Source organism: Nipponia nippon, unplaced genomic scaffold, assembly GCF_047370975.1.
Source record: "Nipponia nippon isolate SJK-2023a ecotype South Korea unplaced genomic scaffold, ASM4737097v1 scaffold_3, whole genome shotgun sequence".
Taxonomy (NCBI): Eukaryota; Metazoa; Chordata; class Aves; order Pelecaniformes; family Threskiornithidae; genus Nipponia; species Nipponia nippon.
The window spans coordinates 77010807-77016806 of NW_028262347.1; the positions used below are offsets into that span (position 1 = coordinate 77010807).

The 6000-nt window shown below is 41.1% G+C and overlaps 1 protein-coding gene across 2 annotated transcripts in view; it reads right to left on the minus strand.

Annotated features, from left to right (window-relative positions):
• SCUBE1 (signal peptide, CUB domain and EGF like domain containing 1) overlaps window positions 1-3371 on the minus strand; it is a 227516-nt gene extending 224145 nt beyond the window's left edge. The window contains exon 1 of one of the 2 annotated variants that reach the window (XM_087766557.1): window positions 3296-3371. The gene's annotated coding sequence lies outside the window, so the exon portion shown is untranslated. The remainder of the gene's footprint in view (window positions 1-3295) is intronic. The other variant, XM_087766556.1, reaches the window with a different exon arrangement.
• Between the last annotated feature and the right edge of the window lie 2629 nt (window positions 3372-6000).

A 6000-nucleotide genomic window follows, 5' to 3' on the forward strand; every position in this document is an offset into this window, starting at 1 on the left:
TTCTTTGGAGACCGAAAGGTTGCAGAGCACTTCATTAGTTCCACATAATGAAAGAATGGTGCAATTGAAGGAGGTCTCTAAGGGAGAATGGTGTGAAAATTAGAGACCCGTCTGCTCACTTGCAAAAAAAAAAAAAAGAAAAAAGAAAAAAAAAAGGAAAAAAGAAAAAAGAAAAAAAGAAAGAAAAAACTGAGAAAAGGAAAAAGGGGGGGGGGAGGAAAAAAGAAGAAAAATGAGAAAAGGAAAAAAATTTGTGGATTTTCTAAATAAAGCACACCGTCTCCATTCAGCCCACGGAGAAAGGGTGCCTACTCAATCCTCTTACCGTTGACAATATAATAAAACCAGAGGAACTTTTTTGAAGTAGATCTGCACATTCCACATTTGGATTGAGGGGCAATGGTCTGTTTAAATTGCTATTTACATTTCCAGCTGTTTTACCAGTGATTTGCCCAACTTAATAGCTCTTTAAGCTTTTAAACAAGAAAATAGCTATTCTCACGATTCAAAGAAGAAACCATGGTTATTTCAGACTGCCTCTATTGTAAAAGGCTTAGACCCCTCTGTCTTTATAGATGCCCTTCCCTTTATAGTACTTCCCTTTTCCATCTCCTCCTACTTTCTAAATCTTCTTCCATTTTTTAGTTCACTTTATACATTATATACTTTTAGCAACATAATGCATCTTTGCTGATACTGCTGATTCAAGGAAAATGTTTGCAGGCAGCCATCAAGGCTCCCAAGAGAGACTTAAGTTAGCAAGAAAATTAGATTTGCGTGTATAATCTTCTGCTAGTTGTTGGGGACTTAGCCAATGTTAAACAAATGCTCTACAACTATTGAAAAATGTATATTTATTTATCCACTTTCCTCTGGGGATGTATTAAAAAAACCTAGAATTGTGTACAGGCATAACGTAAACCGTATTTTCTGCTTATTTTTCAGGCGAAGTGGAAGAGGAGGGCAAAGGGGCAGTCCACAGATAAGAATGAGACTGAGATGAAAGGTTAAAAAGGGGAGGGGGGGGTATTTCATAGTGGCTCTTAAAACCACTGCAATTATTTTGTTATAATTTGAACCCATTAGCTTGTTTAACCTGGTGCTAATAAATTGTAAAATCGTGAAGAAATTAAAAAACAAAACCCACCCCCTCCTGCTTTTCCCCTGATCAAAGCTTCGACATTTTCCTTTTATTAACTCTAAACGTCCCCTGTGTTTACAGATGATTGCAACACTACTCAGATAGTGGGGCAAACAATCAAATCTAAACCTTGCAGAAAGTGGTAGCAGCAACTCTGATTAAAATTTTTGAAATTAATACAGTTCACTAAAGAAAATTATAATAATGCTTGGAAAAATGTAAATTCTTTTCTTTTTAGATTGTACCCTAACTTCAGTATTTTGAGAGAAAGGAACTGGTATAACGCTAAACAGCTGTGATTTTGTTTTAGAGGCAACACTTCATATTTAAAAGTCAATATATCCTAAACTAAAAATCTCTTTTTTTTGTAAGGCTTGTAAAAGGTAGTTTATGATCCCCAAACTGGCATATTGGCTGCTGATGAGCAAGTGTTTGTCCTGGTGTCATGCACTGGCACGTCACTGACGTGCCAACATAACAGTTTCACTAGGCAAGACGGGACCAAAAATCAATGTGTATTTGAATTACTGTGGTTATGAGAAAATTGGCTTGTAACTGGAATATCTGTTCCCTTCAAAAAGGAAGGGAAAAAATCTGCACACCTGAGTCACTGAAAGGTGACAAAGAGAAAGCAGGTAGAACTCAGTAAGGGTAAATCAGGTGCTATCTTTCCCTGCAAAGAAAAAAGAAGATTATCAAACAGTACAAAAATCAAGGTCCAGTAGGACCTAGAAAAAGCTGGAAAAACATCCAAAAATTCTAAGTACAATTAGACTTCATGAACTTTGTTAGTGAAAAGAAATTCCATTGACTTCTAGTACTCTGCAGGAGGGTTGCAAACAAGCAGTATTTGGCAGAATTTTTTCCGAAAAACTGTTTACTTAGATTTTGAAAATTCTGAGGCAGCTCTGCTATTAATGCCAAAAAGAAAACAAATATACACAGAGTGGGGTGGGGGAGATTTTGTAAACAGCTAATGTGACAAATCCAGCCCTGCTTAGAGGTACTGGTGAAAAACCAGCACTCTGCCTAAATATATAGCATAAGAACACATGAAAACACTGAAAGAATGGCTTGAAAGGAAGTTCCTTAGAGCAGGCATTCATCTCATGACACTCAGTTCTAAGAAACTTTATAATTTCCCACCCTACACAAGACAGATTTTTGGTTATACATAAAATAACTCCTGTTTCTACCATGTTTCTGTTACCACTGTGTAGCAGTAAGAAAGGAAGACTGCAAATCAGATCTTGTTCTGTGCCAAGGAGTTGCTCTATGAATTTAGGTACATTAGGTTTATTCCCCTAGCCTTGGTTTCAACAACTAAAAATAGCACTAAGATCCATCTTCAGGGAAGTTCCTAACAAAACAAGAGGAGAAAAACTACTGTGTACTAAGTCAAAAGAATTAGCTTATGGTCTAAAGTCTATTAACAGCCAACAAACCTGTGCAGTAGAGTAGCCACAGGAAGTCACACTTTGAGTAAAAAAAATGTTTGAAAGTAAAACTTTCCAGCACTGGGCAAGATTAACAGCAGATGCACTCCTGTGAGCAGCTCCACTAAAAACAACTATTTACGATAATGAAAATGGGTACAATCACAGCTGCAGGATCAGGACCCATTCCTGAGCTGCAGGAGCTCTGTATTAGAAAATGCATTTGTATTAAATCACTGTGACTACTTTGTCACAAAGATGGAAGCTTTACTGCCAAAGGAACCGTAGTAAAAGGCCAACGACTCAACCCAAGCGCTCTGCAGCATATGAACAGTTGCACATTTTATGCAGCATTCAGCTGCCACAGCCACCAGATCTCAGTAATGCCTCCTGGCAAATCCTGTTAGGCTTCTTCCTGCTCCATTAAAATCACTGGAGGTTAGGAAAGAAGGATCAAATCTATTCTGTGTTGCCTGAGGATCTGTTGCTGGAGACCCTCAGGTACAGGTCTTTATACTTACCCCTACTTACTCATACAGGTAAGATTCAGCCCAGAGACTATTATTTCTCTAAGAATCTGCATCATACAGATAGTTCTTAGTGCCCACAAGGTAGGAATTAATCTGACACAAGCATGTTGTAAATGTGGATTAACACACAGCTTCAATGCCTGAAAGGCACAACAACTCTGAAAGGAAGCACAAGACTGGCAGGTTACCTTCACCTCTGATCTCCTCTTCCAATTTCACAGTCTGCCTTCACCACTCAAAAAAAAAAAAAAAAGAACAAAAAACCATGCTCCCAAGGACAACCAGGCCACAGGAGGCTCTACATCCTTCTCCCAGCAAAGCTGCTTCACAACCTCTTGCAGACACCCTGCCTAAGCATTTCCAGCTGGGTGTTAAATACACAGGGTGTGGCTGGAGCCACTCACCTCCCCAGGCTCCTGCAGACTCTCCCTGCTGTGCCTGGGCTTACACACCTGCAGTCCCTGTATCAGAGGGCCTGAAGGTGATGGGGGTGGAGGCAGCTACACCTACACAGGCTATACAAATGCAGCAACAGAGGTGAAGGCTATAAGAAACTACTGATTGTTTAATGTAGATACTCCCATCTTGGAACTTCTTGGGATTGTCTTCCCCAAATGACCTTATGAGCACAGAAAAGGATTTATGACTCCAGAAATGGTGTTGCAAGCAGAAAAGTTTAGAAACAAAGGAATTACTCTAATCGTTATTGCAGGCTGTTACATTTCCAAAGCCTCTCCGGTACTAGGAGATTGTTTGGAGACGAGGGATTGTTCGGTGAGATACACCCAGCTAGCCACGCGTGCTCTCGCACAGGAGATGCTCTGAGGTCTGAGCAAATGAGCAAACCTCTTCCCCTGGGTACTGGAGAGAGGAGTCTCAGTATAACCCTGGGCCACTGCAAGGTTCACCAGGGAGGAGCCGGTCTCTAGGCATGGCCAATTTCCAGTGCTTCAGAGGAACTAAGCAAACACTAACCCAGAGTACATCTGGCTAATTGTATAGTGGGAGAAAAAAAAAAAAAAATCTTTCTTGACCCCAGTGGTTACCCAGCTAAACCCCTGAAGCATAGGCTTTTATTACAACCATTATCTTTATGCAAATGATGATCATGCTGAGGACTTACTCTGCCAGTTGCATATGAAGGACAGAGCTGAATGAATGATACATTCTGGACAGATTCCTTGGCCAGAAGGGACCATTCATGCCAAAGCCAGTTTGAAAGAATATCTTTTAGCAGGATATCCAAACTGCCTCTTAAAGACTCCAAGTGATGTCAATCATGCTACCCCTTCGCCTATTGTTGTAATGTTCAGTTACCCTCACTACGAGGACACTATCTGAAATCAATGTAAAATTTATCTAGCGTGAGCTCTTCCCCGTCAGACCAGTTTCTGCAAGCCTGAAAAGCAGTGATAAACTGCTTGGTTGCATTGCTCTGTTAACATGCCTACCAATGGCAGTTTTATAAAGAGCTCTGCCAGCCCTGAACTGCTCTATTTCAGGCTTCAGTGGGATTCATAAGGTGTCAGAGAAATTCTCTCTCAGATGCCAAAAGTTCTGCAAGGGAACTAGGCAAAAACACATTTTTTTTTCTTGAATGTAAAAAACAGACAGACATGAGAAGCAAAGAAGCAAAACGAAAACTACTCCTGTTTAAAAGCTATGGCACAGAGCATGGCTGCAAGGCAAACTCTTTTATCCTTACTTATGCCTCTATCCATTCCAGTAATATACACCGACCACACACAAAAAGTCTGCTTGATCTCAACCTACCAAAACGGACCCTAGAAGAAAGCACAAGCAGGGAGAGAAGAAACAGCGCAACAGTAAGTGGGATCTGAGACAGCAGGATGTTTCATGCAGCTATTGCCACAAACTCAGTCTGATGGCTCAGAGCTCTGAGCACTAGAAAGGCACAAACCATTAATCTAATTGTAATGGATAAAACGTGGGTTCTTGCCAGCTGGAGATATTGCAACCAAGCATAGCAGAGACCATCTTAGTCTATGTCTTCTTGTTCCAGAAACGTCTAAGACAACAGAGAAGAGCAGCAACACACATCATCTGGCATTATGGAAAAACAGCTCCTCAGCAGCTCTGGGATATGCTCGATCAATAGTTGGAAAATACTATTCGGTTGAACATTGAGTAGTAGCAGGTGCACCTACTATGCAGCTATTAAGATGCCTGTTCTGCCAATCAATTCCTTACACGGATACTCCTTGGCCTACAGACAGACCAGTTTTCAAAAGCCCTGTCACTTCAGGCTTCGCTTGTCTGGCTCTCTTGCTCACACGAGCAGTCACACAAGCACACGTGTACCTGTGTCAGGTTAATCGCTGTGCTTCCTGCAGAACACACTTCATTTTTGCTGGGTGACAGATGCATGAATGCAGCTTCCTGGCTGCGTCTGGTGCCCTTCTGTGCTCATTTGCCTCTGTCCTGTACTTCCTTCAGATTGAACAGGTATAATTTTTGCTGTTCGCACAGTCACCCCACACCTGCTGCCCTCCTAGGTGCGCTTCCTTTCAACTGTAACAGCCCCGTAGCTAAAACAGAATTGACTGAAAACTATTTCTATACCTGCTTCTTTGCTGGTGTCTGACTCGTGTTGAAGTCAGTCTAAATACAGTACATATAAGCTGAAAAATCTTTTAGTCCCTAAGGTCAGAAGTGCAGCAAAATTTATTTGTGTTCCTTGACATCAGCCCACCCAACACTACTGCTGCAAGTCCTACGCCGAGAGTCCAAAATACAAGCATATGTAGAAATTGCCTCCTCTAATTCTTTTTAGGAGGCTCAGAGATAGGAAGCATTAGCTGAATAAAGATGCCAGACAAAGCAAAGAGATCGGACTCTTATTGTGGATCACACCAAATAGTATCGTCCTGTG